Source organism: Apteryx mantelli, chromosome 17 (genome assembly GCF_036417845.1).
Source record: "Apteryx mantelli isolate bAptMan1 chromosome 17, bAptMan1.hap1, whole genome shotgun sequence".
Lineage (NCBI taxonomy): Eukaryota > Metazoa > Chordata > Aves > Apterygiformes > Apterygidae > Apteryx > Apteryx mantelli.
This window is the reverse complement of record NC_089994.1, coordinates 14,273,030-14,296,508: the sequence shown is the minus strand read 5'-3', so window position 1 is coordinate 14,296,508 and position 23,479 is coordinate 14,273,030. Positions and strand designations below refer to the sequence as shown.

Sequence of the window (23,479 nt, the reverse complement as noted above, 5' to 3'; positions counted from 1 at the left end):
ATCCTTCAGTGATGCAAATCAGTAGAGATTTGTTGTGGATCTGAATCACTGTGTGGATGTATAATAAAATCTGAGAAGATACCCAGAATTGCAGAACCCAGGATGTTAGGGCACAGGGGTTTTTACAGACCCAGCGTGGACGTGCGCAGGCACATGAGCAAGGGAGTACTTCCAGGTCCTGTAGTTTGGCAGTGGCCCACACGTTGGATGGATAGAGGCTTTAACCACCAAAGTGCAGCAAATCATTTGCATTCATCTACATCATATTTTCCATGCCTCCAGTGCTGAGTTCCCTGTGTACCTCAGATAGAGTGGGAGACTTAGTTTCACTGACGCTCTCTCAAGATAAAAACTCTACCTTATTTGGAGTAAACAGTTGACTGAAATATTTGTCAGGCTCTGTTATAGCTGTTTCTGCATTATGTGAAATTATTCACATATATACAAGCCTGAGCTCATTTTGCCAGTAAGCAAGACCATTAATCCTGCCTACTTACTCTGAAGCCGTATCTTTGTGGACTATGGTGGATGACTTACTGTTCAGATTACTTTGATTATTGGAAACTTCATCGTGTTGTAATATTAATGGCTGCTGAGTAGCTCAGGCCTGCGTGAAACATTTTTCTTATATTTAAGAACATTGTTTCTTTTTCTTATTATATTTTTCCTTCATTATATTTTCCTATATTTTTATATAATTTCTTATATTTATTTTCTTCTATATTTTATGTTTTTTCTTCTTATAATAAATCCTCCTGTAGAGGGATTTAATTTTTAAAGAGAGAATTGCTGCATGCTACTTTACTCACATGAGCCAACTGAGTCAGATAATTTGGTGTTTCCTGAGTAATGTCAAAGAGTTTAAAGAGAGATCTTTTGTTCATATGATGGTATTAGAGAGATTGTGAGGATTCCTTTTTAGGCATATCCTTTACATAAAGATTTTAAAGTATGTGCCCTACAAGATTTAAAAACTCTACTATTTAAATATAGATACTTATAATAAATCAGTAATATGTTTGAGGTCTAATTCTGCCTTTAGTATATTTATTCAGACTATTCCAGATGTCCCTGGAGACAGATTCAGAAAGTGTATAAATGCTTTAATATTATAGTTGCTGTCAGGTTTTCACCTTTAGCAGGGGAAGAGAGGTAGGATTTTCCTAAGCATTGAATAGCTAGGGTTATAGCCCTGAGGTTCAAGAGCTATTGGCTGCTGATGGTAGTCACTGACTTGTTGCTGTAGGACCAGGGCCTAATCTGGGCTTTGGGGGGGGGGGGGGGGGCCAAGGGGAGGTTGGAGCCTCCAGCATCTCCTCCTCCCCAACAGCATAGCACTCTCGTTGCACATGTGCGAAGCAGAACTGGGCTCCCTGTGGACACCTTCCCAGTTCCACCTTCTTGTTGGGTAAGTGCTGTTTTCTTATAGGAGTCCAACAGCCAGAATTCTCATGTGGGGAAACACCTATATGAGAGAGGAAGAGAATGAAAGATTGCGAGGGGTTGAGGACAAGGAATATACAGCTCTGTAGCACCTGTTATGGAGCTCCCAGGAAACTGGCTCGCACTTCGCCTGCATTACTTGTTTCTCATTGCAAAATATGCATTAAACACTAAGAGTGCAGAGCTTGGGACCTTTATATCACAAGGCTTTTTCACAATTCAGAAGCCTAAGATGCTCTGCAGATCAGCATTGAACTGTGCTCTGAGGTCACCAGACCTCATGTACCTCATCTCAGCAGTGGGGATTTGAAGAAGAAAAGGATTCAGAGGGGCTAATTAGCTGGGTCGCCAAGTGCTCAGGGTTGGTGGACCTGCAGGGAGAAGCACTCCGTAAGTTTGAGTAGGATAGAAACGAAGAGGAGCCTGTCCAGGCCAAACCTCTCACAAGCCTTTCAAAGCTTTTTGTCTCATTAAAAACAAGTGCAGTTTGCATGAGCATTTCAACTTCTCTCTTCCTTGTCTCTGTAGTGCTCTTTCTCAAATCTTAATGCTTCTGACTCCAGTGGCCACAACCTTACGTTATTGTCACACTACGAGTAGCTTAATGGCAATAATCCTCTGTAGGGAAAAAGAGTTTCAACACATGGAACTTTGTAGCTCACTGTGTGCCATTTCTGGTGTTGGCTTCCTTCCGTGAATTCCTGTCTGCTCGGCCATGGAAACAGGCTCAGAGAGTTTCCATGTTGCTGTAAGTCAGTGATAATATTTTGACATTTATGCAAGGGAATGTATATATCCAAACCCAAATCTATTTGCATTGAAATTGAAATAAACCATGATGACATCTGAAAACTTATTTTTGCAAATCCTGAACTTGCAGGCTTTTCCAGAGCTTCTTTAAAGGGCATAAAGTTAACCTTCAAAGTCTTGTAGGACTGGCTTCCCTCTAGTCTCCTCTGTAAACCAGCTCCCACTTTCATCTGTCAGTCTTTCTTTTTACTCTGGCTTAGACTTACTGATATGGTAGAAAACACCTCCCTAACTTCTCCCTGTTATAGGACATATACTGGGGATAATGGTCATTATTCATCTGCTTGACATTCTGGGTTAAAAATACCAAATGCACTCCACTCAGTTCCCTCTAGTTTCAGTCAGTTCCTGGGGAAGACACTGATTTGATTAATTACTCATTTGTAGCATGAAAGCACTGGAAGTTGCTAGGGTGACCTCCAGATTATCTAATGGCTGATACATGGGAACTCTCTGTCCCAAGCTGGGCTTTGGTCTGTGCCACTCTCCAAGTCTGTAGTGTCCAAAGGGGTAAATGGTTAATACCTTGTTGTATCTGTAACATTCACTTTAAACCCGGTGCACTTTCTCCTATGTGCTGTGTTTTGGCATAGCATCAAAAAGTTTTTAATTCCTAGTGTTTCAGCCTCTCCTGTCTGACTCATGTTTTGTGACACCAAATAGCCATGACGAGAAAGCCGTCCCTGCCCTGGGAGTGCTGTGCTGTAGAAGAGCTGGGGTGTACGTCACAGGGGGTCCAGGAGGGAGCCTCAGCAATACCCAGGTATTAGTGACCCACTGACGTTAAGGCCACCCAGGCTTGTCTAACACAGCGCTCCTTCATTCAGCTTAAATTTCTCTTAAACACTTCTCAAGCGCTGGGGACTTTGTTTATATGGTTTATAGCAATTTTTCCTGACAAATATTTTCCATGCCAGTCAGCTTGACCCAAACAATCTCTCTGATAGATATGCATCAGCAGAGAATTTAAAATCCATATGGGTATGGCTGTGCATAGATATCTTTCAGAGGGCTTGATGGCGTCACTATTTCTCAACAAACATTTCCCGCTTTAAGACTTTAGAATCTTTTTAGCTATGAGTTTTTGTTCAAAGGTGGTACTGAAATTTTTTGTCCGTTATTTTTTAACTGCATGTTGATTATTGTTAATTTAGAACAATGGAAACTGTTCAAGTTTATTCCTGTAGCTGGATCAGGAATATATAAAAGTCTTTGCTTTGTGAGTTCTTGGTTTTAACATGAGTTAAGCATTAGTTGCACTTTCCAGACAGGATGGAGCTGGATTGGCTAACAAGATAGTAGATGGCAAATCATTTACAAAAGATTTGATCCTGACTTTAAGCTCACTGATTTCCTTTAAAACAATGTCAAAGTACTCAAAGCCTCACTTACATAGTAGGCAGAGTTCTGCAAAACCTTCAGTACTCAATTTAACCGTGCACTTGTAGTCTATGTCCCCATTTCTCCAATGGCCTTCTGTGTGACCTTGGTCAAATCACTTCATCTTTCTGTTCCCTAGCTTGCGTTTCATAAAATAGGATAATGGTACTCTTCTCTTGAGAGCTGTGAATAAAAAGCTCTGTCCAAAAGCAACAAGAGGAAGGTATTAGTATTGCTGTTGTTATTGTTATGTATTATTTAAGCAACATGTTCTTATGGTCGAACGTATCACGTGAGCAGACTTACTGAAGGCAGCAGGACTATTTACACATTGGAAGTGCTTTCCTGGACAACGGCCCGAATGCAGTGAGGAGCCTAAAACTAGTAAATATTCCCCAAGGCATTTAGCAGCAGGAACTATGGTTCAGAGCCATGTGAGGAGTGTGGATTAATATATAAATAATTATCATCAGGATTTTAAGTCATTCAAGAGGCATAGTCTACTTTGCATGTAAACAAAATGTAGGTCTTGGGGGAGTCTGTCTCAGCTAAATCTGCTCATGTGTAAATCCTCTTTTTTAGGCTTTATATTTTGTAATCATTGTAATTTAAATTCAGCCACAGTGCACAGGATTTGCACATTTTACCACCATTAAGGAAGTCAATGCAAGCTGTGCATCCCACTCGCTGTAGCTGCCCTTCAATAATTAACTCCTTCAGATCTCCTAAATCTGGAGGCAGGCACAGCAGCAGCCCTTGAGACAGCCTTTTGGAGCATTCAGCCTGGGAAATGTGCATGTGGGGGACAATTTATTCAGTCATTTTGTTTTCGTCTGTCTATTCCTGTCATCCTCTCTTTCCTGAGATATTAAGCTGCCGACTTTGTTGTGCGGGGTAAGCAAGCAAGCCTGCAATTATCAGAACATCAACTGTCCCCTGTTGGCTTTGGTGCCAGGCGATCAGACCGCCGGGCAGCATGTTCCCTGAACCCTTGGGTTTCATCCTGATGTTTATTTGGCATCCTTCCCGCCATGCGCATTGCATGGCATTAACCAGCTGCATATGTTCTCCTAGCTAACCAAATTCTTCAAACGTGATTCATCACTGAAGCAAACTGATACTGGGAGATGAATCCCCAGATAATAAAGCTTTCCACCAGAAAATATTCCCTTCTGCTATTATCCCTTTTTGCTCTTCCTTCAAATGTTTTCATTTTATATCAAGAAAGTGGTGATTGTTTTGCAGTAAACAACTTTCCAGAAATGACAAATGTTGCTTTGCCCATTCAAAAGAGAGGCAGATGTTCCAGAGAATAAGAAGGAGGGAGGAAAATACCCAGGCTTTTACCCACCAGACGTGTTTGAACTTTTTTCCTGTAGTTAAAAGGGTAGAATTGAAACCCACAGGAGAGTTGTTGAATGTTACTTCACCTTAATCATCCCTGCTAAGTATTATGATTGCAAGAAAGGGATCTGTAATATCCCTGTTATACGCAGAACATTTTATTAGTTCAGTGAGACAGTTGGGGTAGGCGCTTTTTTTTTCCTGAAGGAAATAGTAAAATTTGACAGGTAATTTTGTAAATGAAGACAGTAAACATCTGTTGAAGATGATAATGTCTGAGTGGTTTTGTTGTTTCTATGAAAACTTAGTTACACTCAGTTTAGATTAATTTTTCATTGTCTTCTGTTAAGTGAGAATTGCTTACATGGCTGCCTCAAATGGAACCTTGATTGCTTTCCATCTATTGCCAAAACCATAAAAGACAAAAAAATCAAACGCATAAAAACATTTATGAGCAGTGATACAATAAATTCATGCTATAGAGCATTTTAATTTGATAAATTAAAGTTTTGTTCTGCAGCGGTTTGTGTTCATGTGTGTGTGGGAGGAGCATGTACATTAGCCATTTAAATTCAATACTGTGTTAAACAGCAGTAAAAGCAATTCTAGCTGCTATTGGGAGCTTTTGGTGGGGTATTATGAAAGTCCCCAAAAGTCTGAGTAGTACTGTGGGAGAAATGAAATGAAATGTATTCATGGAAAAGGAAGTGCAAGCATAGTCTTGCAACAAAACCACCAAACAGGGAGCTAGAAGATGGAGCTGCAGTTGACACCTCACCCCCCGGCTTCCTATGGCACCTCTACAGACGCTGCTGAGCAGCGCGGGAGGAAAGGGCAGTCCTTGAGGCTCGGGCACTGAAACGAGAGCCAGGTCCAGTGTCTGACTGCTGCAGCTAGTCAGCAGGGACAAGTCGCTCTGTTTTCTCAGTGCCTCATTTCTCCATTTATAAATGGGACTAATAAACTTCCTTTCATTCTTTTCTTGTTTTGTTTTCTCTCTGTGGTCCACAAGGTCTCCTAGTATGTGAAACCGTCCTTTAGTAGGTAATACACAACACTTAGCACAATGGTGTGCCAGTATTCAGTGGGATACTGTAAAAAGAAAGAAAACATAATAGTTGCAAAGACTCTAAGCCATAATTCAGTCCTGCTTTGAAGTACTTTAGAGGCGTTTACAGCTTCTGTTGACTCTCTGCATATGGATGATTTCACCCAAGATGGATATTTCTTTGACTCTGAGAAAGTGGTCAGGATCTATTGTTTGCGAGTTCACGGAAGGATCAGGCAAGTGTGAATGAAGGTCATTTGTTTTGTTTGTACATTCATACACTTAATAACACTTGAGTCCTGTTATGACATTTTACAGAATTTTGTTTTGGCATAAATGTCAGGAAATGCAGCTGGGGATGAGAATCTCAATAAATATATTGCCAGGGTTTAAGCTGTAGCTTGGACTTGGAAGAGAACAGATATTTAGGCAGCCTTAATGATTTTTGAAACATTTCTTATCACCCACTCCTTCATGAATACTTTTGAAAGTGCTTCTAAATTCTCATCATTTTCCCTTTGCAAGGCTTCACACCATGAAAAGCATTGTTCAGGAAAGGAATAACTGCCTCTTTAACAAATTGATATTTCAAAGTTCACTGCAGAGTCATTTTTTTTATAGCTTCTTCACCCAAAAAGTTCAACTCAGATGTCTCAATACATTTTTAAGGAGCTTCTGCTTTTCTTCTGTTGAACCAATTCTCTAACAGGCTTAATAAAAGGACAGGCAAGACAAATGACTGGTGTGAGATCATACAGTTAGTCCATGACCCCAGAAAGGGCTTTGACACAGACTCTTAACACTAGAGCACGTGGTATTTTCATGAGCCAAAAGCATAGAGCTAGCTGAGATTCCTGCCATTTAACCCAGAATCAGTCTTCAGAGCTTTGAAGTGGAGAAAGAGAGGGGGACGGCAAGTGAGCAAGGAGAATTTATCTGTGAATAGAAGATTTGATCTGAATCCCCTTCGGCAATGTTCCTCTACATGGAATGGGCCCAGCTGATACGGTTAAGTGTTGAAAAGGGTTGGCAGTAGATGTTGACTAGGTAAGGATAATGTAAATCTAATGCATAGGTTAAGAACAAGCACGGGGAAGGAAAGTAGATGTAATTTAAGCTTGACAAACTCTGCCTGTCCAACATGTTGTTTGTGTCTCTATTACCTTCCACTATACACACACACACACACACACACACACAGCATTTCATTCGCAAGTTCAATTTTCCCAGTTTTTTGGCTTGTCACAGATATTTTTGTGCTTGCCAGTCAAGTATATCAATAATTCCAGAAACCTTTTTTTTTGTCTGCTGGCATAGGAATAACGTGGAAGTAGTGAACATTATTTAATATGGCCAGCTAAGATGTTCTCTGTTTTTCTCTTCCCTTTCTCTGTCCATTTCACCAAGACATTCTCATTCTGTGAAACACATCATCAGCAAGAGGAATTGAATCTAAATGCACTAATGTTGGGAAATACTGTCAATGTACACTACCTGGCATCTACTGAGGATGAAGAGATGATCTCCAATAGCCCAGAGCACCTCTTCCTTCCCTAGACGCAATTTTGTCTTTATTTTTGAATATTTGGAGCTCCAAATTCCTGTAATACCCTTTTTGTATATTCAGAATGTTCCATCTGCTTTGGGAAGCCCTTTAAATTGCTCGTAAATGCCAAATCTCTTTATAGAAGTAACTGGATAGCACAGTCATCTTAACTGCAGAAATAAAAACTAATTTGCCTGTGAAATGTAATTCTTGAAAGAGTTGTCAGTCCTGCTGAAAATTCTTAATAACATATTTGTCCATTTTCAAAAATCGTTTAGGTTAAATAGCATGTAGATATGAGCATGTCCAGAGTCTATAACAGACTCAGAAGACCCATCCCACCCACAATATGTTAGTCTCATTCTTCCTGGTACAAACTGTATACTCTGCAGTCAGCAGCAGTAAGATATTTGCAGCGATTTATAACCTGTATTTGACAGTTCTCTATACACCATGTTGGCTTAACACTGCTCCCTCATCGGGATAGCAGAACTGAACACCTCTGGCAATTCAACTCTTAGTGTCAGATTACTCTAAAGAGATTTTTTCTCTGCTTTAGCCAGAATTTAAAATATCTGCAATTGAAAGCATTTATTCAATAATTTTAGCCTGAATTCCATTGACCCTGCAACACTTGCTACTTTTCTGTTGCGATATCAAGGCATCACATTGATCAAGGTATTTTAGGTGACCTGAATGATTCAGGCTGCTCCAGCTATTTTCTTGATTTGTGACCAAAGAACTTTGGACATGGAAGTTTTTACTTTCCATGGCCTGGCATGGTACCAGTCAGCATATACATTTCTGGAACCTATTTTGTTGAAATAATCGCTGCACAAGGAAAGTATTACTGTTTGATTATCCTTTCCTTCACAGCCCTATGCCAAGTGACTCTAATAAAAGCACATATCTTGTCACAGATGGGAATTATGACAAAGGTGCAGAGCAGAGGAGAATCAGCCAGTGAGCCCTATTCATTGAATCAGGGGGAGGAGACGGACAACAAAAGGAAAACCCGTCTCCTACGTGTAGTGCAGCCAGGTCACCTCGGGGAGCAGAGCATTACGCTTGGTGGAATAGTCAACACCAGCCTGGAAGTGGCTGTTTGCTGGTGGGAAGGGTCATCTCTTGGTTCGCCTTGGGCATCAAAAAATCCTTAAAACATGCCCAGGCTTCTCTAAGCAGATGCTACTGCTTGGGAGAGGGCCTGTGGGTACAAGAGAGATGACAGTGAAACAGCGGCCCTCTTCCCATGGAAATCAAAAGCAGAACGCCAATTGATTTGAGTGAAAGTAAGGTCAGGAGCAAAGTGTCACATGTAACATATTTCAGTGTTGTCATCGCACTGATTTTTCAGACACATGAGAATGGTTAGCAGTGTTCCCTCCACAGCTCCAAGAGTTTTGAGAGACGTTGACACAAATTTTAAAAGATGGAGCATTTCCTGCATACTACAGTTTCTGTACTTAAAGGAAAAATGCTGCGTGCTGAGGGGAATAATAACATGTCCATGATGCACTTCTTTTATAATCTTCTTCTGAAGGGGATGCATCTGACAGATCTCTACCCCAGGAAAATCAAACTACATTAAGTATCTGTAGCTGGGAAGAGGCTGGAAGGTGCAAACTCCTTTATATTCTGCCCTTAATTTCAAAGACCACCCAGTCAGTGCTTGGCTGTCATCCTTCCCCCTCCCAAAGCCTTTTTTCAGCATTGCTCCTGTTTTGTCAAATCAGAGTCCACGCCAGTGCTCTTGGATGTTCTTCGCAGGTAGTCCGACTGCATTTTCCCACTGGCAGCTCGAATTAGAGTATAGCACAGCTCGTGCTGACAGAAGTCTAATGGTTGTCTTTAAGAATCGTCTCTTACCTGACATTCTCACAGCTATGGAGTCAATATTCTGCCTGCGTTCTCATTGAAGGGCAATTAACAAGTGTAACAAGGTTTCTTTAAGATGTAGGCAAAGGTGTAAAAGTAATTGAATCGCCTCAGCTTGGCAGCCCGGGGTGGCGCGGCTCGCCGGGGGCGCGCTGCCGTGGGAGCCGGTGGGACCGAACTCGCTCCCGCTCAGGAGGCCGGGCCCCCTGGCAGGAAGGAGGTTGAGGAAGGAGTTGTTAACGACACCGGTAATTTTTAAAGTGTCTGCTGGCATCAAGCTTTTGCTTCCTACAAAAGCGTTTGAGGTAGAGTTTCCGAAGGCCAAATTAGGCCCAGAGACGTGGCCTGACAGACAAATCGATAGGATTTGAGAGCTTGAGATTTTGTTAAAAGACCACTGGCAAGTAGTTACTACGGACCCAAATTAAATCGTGTTTAAAGAATGAAGGAAACCTTTATGTATGCAAGTCACACCAGTACCAACCACCTGCACTGTGTAAGGCTCATGGTGGGACGTGGTCAGTTCCTTGAACATAAGCTTCACCCTTCGAAACCAGCAAAAAATCTGAGCACGTGGCTGTAAGTCCGATAACATACCCTCTTCTGATTTCCCTGTATGATCCAATCTCCGTTTTTCCTACTCTTTTCTCATTTAACAAGAAGATAACTGAATTTTAGTTTTGAAATGAAACTAGCTGGCCCTGCTTGATCTGCCTGGTTTGACTGAGGCAGCGGCAGTTCTCCTCGCTGTGATTTGAAAGCGAGTCGGCCCACGCTCTCCTCGTCTCTGGTCTGCCTCTCTCAGTTCAGTTCTCTGATACGTGGACTTGTGCAGGTCAAATCCACACAGTGGTGAGTTTCACCCCACGTGACTGTAAATAAGTTAATTAATTTCCATTCCTTCTTCCCGTGCATCCCAGATAGCTCTATTTCAAATGGTGCTGCCAGCAGCCCGCTGATAACAGATCGTGCTTCCATATGGAATGGTGGTGTCCCACTGCAGTATCTGGAGCCGAACTGCTCCTGCTTCTTTGTACTCTTTCTCCTCTCACATGGGCTTTCCACCACTCTAACCCTGCACGCATAGTAAGTGTAGAGATGAGCTTGGGCCGCTGGTTTTGTATTACTTCAGAGCCTTGGAAAACTGGACTTCCGTCAGTCAAATTCCACCTGTCTGATCAAGTGAAGTGTAGAAAGTCAGCAAAGAGCAGGAATGGTGACTAACGTTGCTTCAAACTTCAATATCAAAGGGAAAGCTTGTTTTTTCAAATGGTTTTTCCTCCTTGATAGCGTCCTCTTAATGTCATTTGTATGATTACGTAGAAACCTATTTCACCTCTTGCAGAAAGGCATAGCAAAAGGGGTATAAAAAGGCAGTAATGTTTTCTTGGAAAAAAATCACGGTAGATTCTCTTTGCTCTGGGCTGTGAGACAAATATGTAACTATATGGTGCATAGAGAGATTTTGTGCTACACTCTTGTTTATTACTTTCTTTAATAAAAAGCTCACTGTTGTTTAAAGAGTATTCTGATCCCTTGCAGCATATGGTTCCCTCTGGCCCTCCTACACTCTTCCTAAGGGTCAAGTTCAGATGAAAATTTTTTTCCTAGTGATGGAAAGTCACCTCCATAAATCATGACATCGCTCAAAAGCCTCATCCAAATCCATTGTAATAAGGAAGTATTTTCTTGCTTTGAATCAGGGACTAATTTAGCAAATTTGAAGCTGAGACCTACCAACAGATTGGATTTAGCTGTTTTCAAATTGAGTTTCTGTAGGGACAATACAGATAAGAACAGAACCGGAGATGTCAGAGTCATCGCTTGAAAGTTGTTTTTGGAGTTTATTTGTAAGCGTTTTGTCAGTAGAGCAGGCACTTGCTTCTCTCACAGGCCATTTAACATTAGGATCGTGTCTCCTTCATTTGTCTTCTTGAAATATTGAGGACACATTGCTCTTCATGTGCCTGACAGGCAAACAGAAATGTCTGCACCATGCCTGAAAACTGATGTCCGCTATCAGCTCTTAGAAGAAACATTTTAGCTGCAAATACAAATATTCAGTTGTTGTCCAATGACATTTTTAAAAAGTAGCTGGCATCAACTAGAAACTTTGATGAACATTTAGTTTAGAGATAGTTCCGCTACTATAGCAGATATATTCTGTATTTCTGTCCTTTTTCTTTCTATTAAGCAGCAGTGTCAGATGGAACTGCCAAGAAACAAAGATTCAGGACTTTTTTTCTCCATGCAAGAATGCTGACTCTAAACCTGAAGTCTCCATCCTGCTGGTGACAGCGTTGTCATTTCCACAACAACCAACTGCAACATCAATAATAGAGAATGACTTTCCTACTTTTCCTTTTTTAACTCCACTCTAAGACCAAAATGCTTTTGCCCCACAATACACTTTCTTTGCTCCAAAAAGAAGTATTTTTTGTGGAGAAAATACAACTTGCTTGAGGAAAGCAGAACACTAAAAAAAAAGAACTTTTTGATTGCAACTGTGATGATTGTAACTGTAGCACTACATCAGAATGTTCCTGTGGGGGAGAAGTCACTGGTAAATACATATTGTACTTTCAAGACGAAGGACATAAGGAGAAAGAAAAATACAACTATCCAGAAGTGAAAGAGTGAACTTTCTAGGGAGATGCTGAAATATGCAGAAATCCAAACATAGATAGTTTGGTGTAATCTCAAATCTATCAGCCCTGACAGTATCCTTTTAAATGACTCTTTAAAAATGTTAATTGCACATCATAAGCACTTCAGCAATGACATTTCTGCCATTGAATGTCATGGGGACATTTTTCATTTTATTATCCTGGAACAAGAGAAGTGAACTAGTAGAGTTAGCCACCAAATAACTATATTGTGAAATCTAATGGATCTACTTCTGATATTGATGTTGGTCCAGCTTTTAATAAGCTTCTTTTTAAGTTTACAATGAAAGAGCTCTGTGGGTGGTTTTAGGAAGGCTATACTGTGAAGCTTTGCTTTATGAACTGTAAAATAAGGATTTGTCCATTAAATTTCCAGAGCTGCAGATGCTGAAAGCCCTGGAGTCCATGATTTTTGTAAATTTGAATAGGAACTGGCTTCTAACCACGGACCGTGGAGGTTGGTCACATCATTGTCTGTCTTCCACAGGATCTTCACTGCCATCAGCTCTCTCTAGCATACATTTATATTTTAAACTTGCAGAAAGAAGGAAAAGGGAAAAAGAAGGGGAAGAAGGAGGAAGGGGAAGTGAAATAAAACATCCCAACAGACCCTGTTGGCATTTTTGCACCAGCTGCAATTGTCACTGGAGTCCAGCCTTTTCCCAAGTGGGGGTACCGCAGGCTGTGAGCGAGCATCTCCTGCCTGTTCCACCCAGGTGGTGGTGCACCAGTAGTGGTCAGTGCTACCTGTATGGCCTTATCTATCAGTTTATGTAGGGGAATATTTTGAGATGAATCTTGAAATCATCACATTACTAATCCTGAATCACATGTGTAACAAACTCCTTCAATCCATTCATGATTCATATGTGCTCTCCACTTCCTTGTGCTGTATTTCCAGAGAGCCTTATCAGTCATGCCTGCTCCCTGGAGGAGACTTCTCCCTGCCTTGACTGCCACTCAGTCATGCAGCTAAGGATGAGGTGCTGTTATCCTGAGCTTATCCTAAGGAGGAATTAGGAACTTGTTTCTATCCCAGCACTCTGGTTTAAGGAGACACACGCAGATGAAAAAGGATTCCCTTCCTGAAGGTCAGGTCACACAGAGACAGCTCTGCCACTAGTTAAGAGTTAGGCATTTAAACAGCTTTATTTAAAAACTTAAATTTTAAGTAATGGCACAAAGTTACAAAAAGATAAAATTACAAAATACACCATTAAAATAATTTTACTAAATTTTACTTTTAGGGTAAGGTAGAATTTTTCACTGTGAACTCAAAATGGAGGTTCTTTGTCTAAGATGACTCCTGCGGCTTCCTCTCCCTCTTTACTCCTTCAGAAGATGGAAAAAGGAAGAGAGAAGAAGCTAAAACTTTTTTTTGCTGTCTAACCTAGATTGCTGCTGTCTTACTTTAGGAAACTTTGTTCCTTATGATGGAGTATCTGGATGCTGCCTGGTGCTTCAGAGGCACCGTCTTCCCTTTTTCCCCAGGGTCAGGGGAGTTCTCTGATTAACGTGTCAGTGTGTACCTCATTCTGCCCTTTCCTGACTTTAGGATGATTTCTTTCTTTCATATCTTTTTGAGGACAGATTTGGTAAACTGCATACATAATGTTCATTGAGAGATATTAAATGCATATTCTTCCTAGATTTATACGCTTTTTTCCTATGGTCATCATGTAAGAGCCAGCCTGATGCCAAAATGGTGAATTGAGGATGGGAAGCTTCATGTGAGCAATGCTTTCAGAGCTCCCCCTGCCCTCCTGTCCTTCACACTCTTCCATGCACAGCCTCGGTTTTACAGTGCTTGTCACAGTCTCGTACTATAAACTCACAAAGCACTGCAGCAAAGCTATGCCAAGAGATGGCAAAACGTTCCTTTGCAAGTCTGACCTTGCGAGATCATACTACATAATTGCAGGAGTTTACAGAGACTGAGAGAGAGCAAAGCGCTGCTACTCATCATTGTGGTGATAACTTTTAGACATATGTATTCAAGGTGAACCAGTCTTTTCTATTATTCGGGGCAGTGCCCTAAAGTATACCTGCAAAGAATCACTAGATCAGAATTAGGTCACTATGCCTGACACTCCTATCAATTTTCATCGATGTCATTTCTTGCATTTAAGTGAAGTTCCACTTGATTTACACCAGTAGAGCTGAGTTCAGTATTTATCCTATTATCACTGCTCAAATTATCTTTTCTTTGGACTAGTTTGATGTTTCTAGTTAACCCCAATCATATTTTACTGTAGCATGGTAAAGAATGCATGAGTAGCTTAAACATAAAAGAGAATTTACAAGAAAAGTGTTGGAAATAGATTTAAATAGGACATCATATTATACAAATACCAATAAGGAGAATAATATGGTCTGAGATGTGGTCTGAGGTTGAAGAAAATGAAAATATTCCTGCTGCAGACTCCACCTTAGTGAAGCTTGCAAAAATATATTGATTCTCTAGAATAAAACTACTTCTCCACCTTTCCTAGGATGATACTTTCTAAGTCTGGATTGTACAGAGTATTATTGAGTTCCCTGCAGCTTCTAGTCTGGGGACTTCACACAAACTGAGTTTGCTCTGTGATGAAATTGCAGCTGTTGAGCTTATTTCTCAAAGGATGCAGCTCATTCCAAGATCTTTTATTCTCTATTCAGGCAGCTTCACAGACACCTAGAAAAGCTCTTCAGCTAATTTGGAGATCCCTTCAGAGAGCTGCCACCAAGCAGTTGTAACATCAGTGCTTCTGATCTTAAAAAAAACCTTTACTTTCTTTGTGCACTTGAATTGGAGAAGCTGCACTCATGTTCCAGGCCTCCAAGGCAGGACAGGGCACAGCAATGTCACCTACAGGCTTTGCTTTCCAGCGCCCCATGAACTGTTCATAGCCAGAAAGTTTGAAAAACGTACTTATTTTGCCTTGGGGTTATTTTCTCCCTGATATTCAACACTCATATGTTGTTTTCCTTTAGTATGCCATTAGGTGCATGTTTTATTTACATCAGTTGCCTCTATGAAATGCAGATGTTCTATCAACTTTACATGCCTGGTGGATATTTACCTTTCTAGGTGTTTTTCCAAGAGACAAGCGCAGGTAGCCAGTTGGAAAGGAATGGGGATCTGTATGCCCAAATATTTTTCAAGCCCATAGCCCAACAGCAGATATGCTAGGAGAACAGTACAAAAAAAAACAACAGTTAAAGCCATATGACCTGGAATCTGAAAACATATGACTTGTAAGTTAGATGTGCATATCACACGTCTGATTTACATATACAGTTGCATATAAATAAATGTGATTTGTGTAGCCACCTGATTCATAATGCAGCTGCGTGTTCAGTTCATTTAAAAACAGACACTAATGCCTTTTATCACTTAAATCCACATGAGCAATACCTGGAGGGATGTCATGCATAGCAGTCAGCACTTAGACTGCTTCTCTTTCTTTGTCAGTGTCATTTGGGGGAGGAATTAGACCACAAGTGCAAGGATGCAGTCCAGTATTAGTAACTGGTTGTTAAAGAAATCAATTGCTAATATCGACAACAACTGACACGTCTTCACTGTAAAGAGTAGCCTGTTTGGGAGTAGTCCAGTAACCAGACCCTCCTACATCTCTGTGCCGTTTTTGATCTTATTTTCAAAAACTGATAGCTAATTTTGGGTACCTTGATTTTTCAGTTCCCTTCCAGGACCTACCAGTTTGGCACCTGAGACTGCATGCATGAGAAGTTGGTGATCTGTTTCTGAGTCATGCTGCACAGTAGCATCCACAGGTGGGACTTGGCATGAATGACAGGCACAAGCAGGACTGAAAGAGAAAGCAGAGTCCACCCAGGCCATAAATGGATTTAGAACATGGCGTACCTTTTTCTGTATCAATTCCAGCTGCACTGTTCCTTAAAAATGGAATAAAGCGCATGCACGCAAGACGTTTGTAATCAGCAAAAACCTTTAAACAGTCTGCTTTTTTAAAGGTGTTCTCCAGTCTCTGAACGCATTTCACCAGCTGGTTGCAAACTACTAAACTAAGCAATTAAAAGTGAATGGTAAAACATGGTTTTGTGTGTTTAATCTGATCTCATCTTGCTGCTTTTAGTAGGGTGAAACAGCTATATAATCTAATGCTGATTGGAATGGTTCCGACTTCCTTTTTCCGTTGACATTTTCAAATTAAAAATTTTTTTGAAAGTACTGGGTTTGGAGTGAATGTCTGTGACAATCTCTGCTCAGGGTCTCCTTTTCAATGATGTCACTTGGAAGATTTTCAGTGCTTAAACATTTGCTATCTCCAAAAGAGGAAAATACTGCTTACTTATAGTGGCTCTGGAGAAATTCCAGCACCGAATGAATACTAAGCAGTAAATGCCCTTCTCAGAGGAAGGAAGAGATGATGAATCACTGAGAAAGCTTATTTTTTGAGAAATCTGCCAATGTATTTTGTTATTTGAAATTATATAAAGACATTAGCAGACTAATATCTTGTGCAAACTGCATGGAAAACGACATAAAAGTGGGAGATGATGACAGCTCACTATTGGGATGTGGATATAGCCTTTTTATAATGGTACCAGTCTGAGGCTGAGAGTCACACATTTTTTCCTTTGGAAAAAAGGAAGATCAATCTCTTCTACCTGGCTGGATGTGATGTAGTATCAGAGAAGACTAATGAGCCTGCTGTCTTGGCTGCAGCGTTTATTGGTGATTAGTGACTCTAAGTAAATGCTCTGCATAGAATGAAGGAATGGGTGGGTTATTATGATCCCAGGCAGGTCTGCCTCCATTAGGGAATCTCTCGTTCAGCTTTCTGTCTGTCCAGGCGAGCAGCATTCCTCTTGTTCTCTGCTCTAATAAACAACATGACTTTTGCTGTTTGTTCTAAGATAGCAGTTAACATCACTAACTGAGATTAGCGTCAGTGGGCAAGGCTTGTAAAGAGAAGGTCGGGTAGATACCACAGATGTTTAATTATTGTTTAAGACGAGATGAAAAAAATAATCACTCTCATTGTTCAAATGGGAAACAAAGGCATAGAAAGACAATATCCAAGGCTCTAGCTAATCTTTTGCCACCCAGATGGTGCATATTTAGCCATCTAAGAATTTCCCTAGCATGTGGGAGGGCCATACGAGTGGTCTTCTGCCTCTTTCCAGCATGGAATATAGTTGAACCCAGCTGAGATCATGGCCCTCAGAACCAGAGTTTTAAAGGTACTGTATTCAGGTGCCTAAAGGGGCAGAGAGATGCCAGGTTTTTTTAAAGCTCCATGATGCCTAATTCCTATTGATTTTATTCTAGCAGTAAGGATCTGTCTCTTAGTGCCTTGCCTGAGGTCATTCAAGGATGCTGTGGAAGAGCTCGGAAGTGAAATGAGATTTCCTGTCTCAGTCCAATACCTTAATCAAAAGGCTGTGTTTTATATCACAGTTTATGACAAGAAAGCTTATTAACTAATCCAGTTCTTCATCTAGGCTGTATGAAGAAATCAAGTACAGGATAATATTGTCTGTTTAAGGATATTCACATATATTATGTTGCTCAAGAGTTTGCTGAGTTATATTTTGGATATTTTCCTTTAAAGACTTTCATAATAGTTTTAATGTGGTTGTTTTCCATGAAATTATGCCCTCCCTATATGTTAATTGCCAAAATAGCTCATCCTTTTCTTTCTCCTCTGATGGATTTTATGGTTTAAAGATGAAAGCTAGGCTAATATTGCAAAATAAGAAATTTAAACTGCATTTTGTCTCCAGTAGTTGGCATTCTTCCTTAATTACCACGTGCTTTCCATAGTTTTGCATAGGGATTACCTTTCTTACAGCTCTTATTAAGTACCTGCCAAAAGAAATTGATATTTAGCATTTGTACTTCATTTGCTGATCAAGCCTTTCGAAAGGGAAGTGGATGGCTCAAGGGAATGGTAGTGGGTATTAGAGCATTTAGCTCATAGGTGACTGATTGAAAGCATCCTGGATTGCTAATTACCCACCTTTTGTTAGTGTTGAGGGCTAACAATGAAAGCGAATTGATATGTTTTAGTACAGAGCTACCTGCCTCATTTCATTATTTTTAATATCATCATCAGTCACTTCCCAGATCAGACTCTAATCTTTGTGTTTTGTTAATTTTGCTTAAATTGTTGCGATTCATCTTGATACTAAGGTGAGTCCATTGCAGGTAGCCCAACTATCAAATGTAGTTAGGAAAATGTGCAGGAGGAGAAGGAAATCGAAAATAGCAGTAATAGAGGAGGAGAATCTTGTACCCCATCATGGCCTGATGCGAGATGGGAAGAGGAACTGGTGTGTAAGCTTAAGTGGACTGAAGTACAGATCATTCTGGGGACCAGTTTGACCCCGGCCTTTGATGAGAGTTTATCTTAGTGTATGGTAGTAACATACTTCATCCCACTGAGTTCAGTGAAGTGTAAGATGTGCAATGTAAGTGAGGGAAAATGGGGGTTTGTACTCCTTGCAATTTTTATGTCATTTAGTAAGTGCTGATGTTGCATTAAGATGTCACTGTCAAACTGGATAGCATTAAAGAGGAAAAGCATTGCTAAATTTTCAGCACGTCAAAGTATTCTTGGTTCTGTAGGGACTTTCAGTAAAAAACTGTTGGACTAAAGGCTGGCTTAAAATGTTTTTAATCTAGATTTTTTAAATTTCTCTTCCGAGGGCCACTGTAATAAATCAAAATTATTGATTTAGCCTGTAGCAGTTCTAAGATTCAGTCATTTAAGAGTTGAAACCCCTCTATTACTCAGAGTAATAACGCAGCACTTGGAAATCTCTCATCAGAGACTCCTGGTCCACACTTGTAGACAGGCATTCTACAAAGATTTCTGTTCGTTTATGGATCTTGCGTCAGCTGAGGTCTCTACCCTCCTTTTCTTAGTAATTATCCGCCTTCCCTCGCTGCACTCTGAAAGCCTGTGCAGCGCTGGTCGTGGGGTGCCTACACCAGGGCTCTGCTGAGCCCTGCCCATGCGTGGCCAGTGCAGCCCTCTTCAGCACTGAGCCACTAAGCATCGCTCTACCTGTTACTAGACCAATGCAGATAAACTGAATCTGTTTGGCATTCCAGCCTCCGTGCTGTTACCCACGTTGTGAATGCAACCTTGGGCTTATGGCTGGGTCAGGTATGCATGGCATGTTTTAAAATTGCTGTGTTAAAGAGGGGATTAAATACAGCTTTTGATAGAGCCGATCTTAGGAATCCATGCAAAAACAGTCTCCTATTAAGGGGAAGTATATCTCAAGGCACTGGAGGTTTGAATGATCAATAAATAGTTCCTAAGGAATGGCTAATAACATGCTCAAAAAATATTCTAAAATGAAGAATCCTGGTTAAATGAACGCTAGCTGATACCAGAAGTGTGTGTTCTGTTCACAGAGCTGGCAAGAGCTGGTAAGTTCCGTGGCACAGTTTCTCCCTACGTCACCCCTGTTTTGCCGTTTATGCATTTTTAATTATCTTTCCATTAACAGAGAATTTCTGTTCCACCTTCTTTCTAAAACGGAGCTCCTCAGCAGCCTGCACGCAGCCCTGCAGCGCAGTCCCCCCGGTCTCTGCGGGCAGTGATTACCGCCGGCCGATGCCAGCCGTAGATTGCTGACCCCGACTCTAACTCGCTGGGGCAGCTGCTGTCGGGAGCGAGCCGCACCTAATCATTGCCCATCTGCTCCGGCAAGGGAGTTAGCGGGCTCCAGCGCTCCTTGCTTACGCCCGCGTGCCCAGACCCGGAGCCAGAGCAGGCTCGTAGCAGATCAAAGGGGGCCCTTACTCCCTTGTGCGAGCGCGTGGTCCGATCTAGCTCTGAATGATTAACATATTTATAAATCGGGATAAATCCGCAGAGTGATCTGGCTCAGGGGAGCTCTCGATTCAATCAAATTAGACTCATACATTCACCTCAGAGCAATTCCTTAGAAGCCCTGCCTTCATGAAGCCTCATTTGTAATCACTACGTGCTGTGTACTTTAGAAAAGTTTTATAATTACTTGCTGTTCCGGCTGTTGAGCAGTTCTAAATGTTAGATATTAAGGAATTGCTGTTTCAGTCAGTGAACAAGCTCTGAACATTAAATGTGCTTCATGAGAAGTTTTTTTCTCAGCCATTACACATCTCGGAAGGCATATTTTTTTTCAAGTGGATGCTTTCCCAGCTGTTGATCTTCTCTCTGTTTCTTCTATATGAAGAGAGAAGGAGGAAACTGATGGTAGTGCGGCACTGTATGAAGGCTTTATTGCTGTGAGAGTGAGATGGGTGCATTTACTCACAAATAGAGGTATTGAAATAATTATGCAGGTCATCCTAAAGTGCCAATAAAACCTTTATCTTTTACCACACAGATTTTGGGTACTGTATGTCATGTATTTTACAGAAGCATATTAGCAATGTTTTCGAGAATTTTAGAATTCTATTGGAACCAGTTTTTATATCCCTCCACCACTAGAGCCTGATACCTTGGGAAGAAGGAGCCCATCTGTTTCATGGGCCAGGAAGTTATTTGGCTGAAATAGTCTAGGGGCTCAGCAAGAACTGGAAATCCAAATTAAGTAGGTGTTTTTGAAGCAGTGTCGTAAAAGGTGATAGTAGTGGTTTCTTCCATGGAATAGCTCAGCAGTTATCAAAAATATGGCTCATACAGGATGAAGTTGAAATTTAAGATTCACACACTACAGATCATTTAGGACTAGAATCAAGTATTGTAGTTCCCATTTCCAGTGATATCAAAATCATGGTCCAGTGGTTAGCAAGAGATGTGGAAAAGCACAGGTCGGTTCCTTGCCCAGGTCCTTCCAGTGACCTTGTGCATGTCACACAGCCTCTCTGCCATTCCTTGTGTGCAAAACTGAGGTAGCTGTGTTTCTGGTGGAACGGGAAAGACATTTGGGAGTTTGTGGCCCTCAGACCCCACTACAGCAGATGGTGTATAAATAGGGCATGGACAGTAAGTCCCTCGCTTTAGTCCTAGAAGATCTCAAGGTGGTGGATGCAACTGTCACTGGTGCAAGAGTGATTCTTATAATTCTACACTGGGGAGGAAGGAAGACAATTTTTGTCACACTTGTTTATGGTGGAGTTTAATGCTTCTTAGAGATTTAGACTGTTGCTTTTGGTTCTAGTGCAGATAGGACCACATAGAGTGCAACTGAGGCAATTACTGTCCAGGACAGTTTATATTATGGTTGTGCACTTTACCCTATAGTACTGCAGATATGAGTGTGCATGATAGATAAAAAAATTGCTATTTTCTTTGATTGCATTAATCAAAATCATTATGCTTCATGGCCTTAAAATACAAATCCCAAAGATGTACTGGAGTCCTCTAAATATTGTTAGGACGGAGAAGGAGTAGGATCTCTTGACTTATAAACTACAGAACATATAAATATACATTTGAGATATGGAATAGAAATATTGAGACAATAGCTTAAAGACGTTATGTCTACACAGAGAGCTGACCAGTCCCTGCCTGTAATATGATCGCTGAAGCACTTTCCAAATGTGTCTGCATGTGTGCATGCTAACTGTAACCAGCCTGAGCCAAGGTTCGTGCTGCCTATGTATAGCATCTGCCCATGCTGCGATTGATTTTGGGAATCATGTAGAAAAGATCTGGTCCCCTCATATTGCCTGTTGTCACTCATAGGATGTGGTTACAAGGGCGTATGGATACCTAAAGATGGCCAGCTACAGGAGGCTGTGGGCTGTCCACACTGCAGTTTAGCTTGCCATTAAATGTTCCATAAAAATGGGATGCCCAAAGATTTCCTTCTGGGTATTTCACCTGGGTATCCCAAAACCAGGTCCAAGGGAGTGCCCACAGGTTCGCGATATGGGCAGTTGAACAGATCTCCAGGCTGCTCTTAGAAATTGTCTGAAGGACCAGGGAAAATTGGGTGTGCTCTGTCAAGAGCTGGGAGCCAGCAGCCGAAGGTCGGCCATCATGTAAGGCTGCGTCAGGAAGCAGGGGCTGCCTGGAAAGGAGCTATTTCCACCTCCTGCTTCCCACCCGGAGCTCTCTGATCATACCGGTGGGGTTACTGGGCTTTGGGTGTTGTAAAGCTACACATTCCACATCTGCTCAGAGGCTATTTAGAGAAGTGCTCTGACTTCCTGATCAAGGGAAGCTTTCCTGACATGTATTATCTCTTTTAACAGCTTTGATATGTGCAAAAATTTATTCTCTGTTTAACATAAGTGAAAGCACTGAGATAGTCAATCACATGTAAAAACTTTTCCTTTGTCAGTTACTAAGCATCAGACCTAGAAATGGTGAAAATAATGGCCTTTCAGGTGTCATTAATCTAAGGCATAATGATGTCTTTAACAGCTAAATGAACACTGTAGCTCAGGTGATTCAGGTATCTTTGCATATAATCATGCTTTCAAATAAATTACAAAGTTCAATGCAGTATGTAGTCATTTGGGGATGTCCCAGAAGTGTGTAAACTGCAGTTACCACAGTTGCCTTTTATTTACAAGCTATAAGATTTATTTAGTAGGAACTCTTCAAATGGGAATAGGCTGATCCTGAGTTACGAATTGCTAAATCTGTCTACCTATCACATTACTACACAAAATCACTCTTTAAATGCATGGAAGAACCTGGACCACTATCACACAAGTGTTAGAAAGCCTCTCTTTTGACACTGTAGGAAAACAGTAAGGAAATAAATTTAAAGCATTCAGGAGTATTAAGACTTTTCAGAATAAGCCATCCAAATGGAAACCCATGATCAAAACAATAATTATCAGGGGAATGCATTTACTTTTAAAGTAATCATGCAAAGTAAAGCACAAAATATGTCTTAAGTAATAAAAAATAGTGGTTTCTGTTCAAGAGGTAAAAAGAAAGTATAGCAATTGAGAATATAAGTGCTTGGTACATGATCAATTCTTAATGGATTTTCTCAGAAATGGACCTTTGTGTATTGTGTATTTAACAAAAAGGATAATCGAAGCTGTTGTTTGGTGAATGCATCCAAAGCTGGATGAGGCTAGAACTGGGTTACTGATGCTAGGCAGGTGCCTGTCTTTCTCTTCATTTTAAAATTATTACAGAGAAAGGTTAGTCTGAAGTAATACATTGTGAAATATCAAGATTTTCTACACTGTGGAAAGACATTTGGAAAACACCAGAAAAGTTAATGTATGCTTTCTGATTCAAATAATTTCTCATATATGTCTTATTTTTTTAAGAAAACCAGCAGATAGTCCAGCAAATTCCTTTCATACATTTTTTCTTTCTGATGAAGTGAAAGAAATTTAAGGTGAAGGAGGAGAATTTTAGCCTGTCTTTTCCTATTTGTTATTCAAATTATCTTAGCCCTCCTGACTTCATAGTATATTTT

General features: G+C 40.8%; 1 protein-coding gene across 1 annotated transcript in view; it reads left to right on the top strand.

Moving 5' to 3' along the window:
* Positions 1 to 23,479, top strand: part of TMEM132C (transmembrane protein 132C) — a 216,055-nt gene that overhangs the window by 134,845 nt on the left and 57,731 nt on the right. The window lies entirely within an intron of this gene.